We start from the raw sequence: 1,526 nt of genomic DNA, 5'->3' as shown, positions 1-1,526 counted from the left end.
TTCATTTTTAACTTGTAGTTGTCCAAACAATACTGCCATGCTTTGGTGCTTCTGTTCTCCTGACCTCAAAGCTGCACTCTCAACCCTCTTGTGGACATCTCTGCCAAAAGACACTAAACACCGTGGCATGGGTCCAGGCAAGAACGGCTTAGGTCTCTAGCAAGGTAGAAGAGAAAAGGAGGAAGTGGTATTTGGAGTATGCATTTAGGGTTGTGTCCACAGGAGTGTCAATGACACAGACACTAGTTGGCAAGCCTACTTGTGGTTGAGAGCAGACTCAATTGCCTACCAACTTTGTTCCTTGTTATATTTTAAGATCTACTTAAAAACCCCATGAAGCTTTCCCGGGTATCTGCCAAAGATGATGGAGGGGCAGGTCCTGGTGCTGGATGGCCGAGGCCATCTCCTGGGCCGCCTGGCAGCCATTGTGGCCAAGCAGGTACTGCTAGGCCGCAAGGTTGTGGTTATGTGCTGCGAGGGTATGGACATTTCTGTCAACTTCTACTGAAACAAGATGAAGTACTTGGCCTTCCTCTGCAAGTGGATGAAAACCAACCCATCCCATGACCCCTACAATTTCCAGGCCCCCAGATGAATCTTCTGGCAGACTGTGCAAGAGATGCTGTCCCACATGACCAAGCGAGGCCAGGCTGCCCTGGACTGCCTTAAGGTGTTCGATGGGATCCCACCACCCTATGACGAGAAAAAGTGGATGGTGGTTCCTGCTGCCCTCAAGGTTGTGTGCCTGAAGCCAAGGAGGAAATTTGGCTACCTGGGTCACCTGGTTCATGAGGTTGGCTGGAAGTACCAGGCAGTGACAGCCACCCTACAGGAGAAGAGGAAGGAGAAGGCCAAGATTCATTACAGGAAGAAGAAGCAGATCATGAGGCTATGGAAACAGGCTGAGAAGAATGTGGAGAAGAAAATCAACAAGTTCACAGAGGTCCTCAGGACCCACGGACATCTGGTTTGAGCCCAATAAAGACTGTTTCTGCCTCATGCTTGGACTGACTTGCCCTTCCTCCAGCATCACCCTGGGATGTGGGGGCCCCAGGGGAAGCTGTCTAGGTGCCACAGGCCCCCTGGAGCCCCAAGCTGGGAAGGAAGAAAGCACCTTAGTCCCTCCCCAAATGCTTCCTGTGAGGGTACTTGAACAGCTTTAAGGCTCACATGATGGAATTTCTAACCTTCAAGAGAACCTTAGAGAAGGAATACAACTACTACCAGGTACTTTGCAGTGTTGAAAGACCCTGCTGCTGGAGCACCCTGCCCCTGTGGCTAATGCCATACTCTGCAGTTGTGGGATGGCCAGAGGTGCACAGAGAAGGGATTGCAGCCTCATGTCTTGGCCTTCCCTCTGTCACCAGAAACAAAAATAAATTATTTTTAAATAACAACAACAACAAAAAGTATACACATCTTTAAATTGCAAGTTTTCACTTGTTCCTGCATGGAAAGTTGACGGCAAAGCACAATTCTATTGTTTTTAATGCAATATCAGGACTACCTCCTGATAGACATCTCCT

At 49.0% G+C, this 1,526-nt stretch overlaps 1 pseudogene; it reads left to right on the top strand.

Annotated features, from left to right (window-relative positions):
- The first annotated feature begins 361 nt into the window (after positions 1–361).
- LOC101574828 lies at positions 362–973 on the top strand (annotated as a pseudogene).
- The last annotated feature ends 553 nt before the right edge of the window (positions 974–1,526 follow it).

The sequence above is a fragment of the Octodon degus genome, unplaced genomic scaffold, assembly GCF_000260255.1.
Source record: "Octodon degus isolate 3935 unplaced genomic scaffold, OctDeg1.0 scaffold00007, whole genome shotgun sequence".
Lineage (NCBI taxonomy): Eukaryota > Metazoa > Chordata > Mammalia > Rodentia > Octodontidae > Octodon > Octodon degus.
Note: the sequence above shows the minus strand (reverse complement) of the source record. Positions and strands in the feature narration are given on the sequence as shown.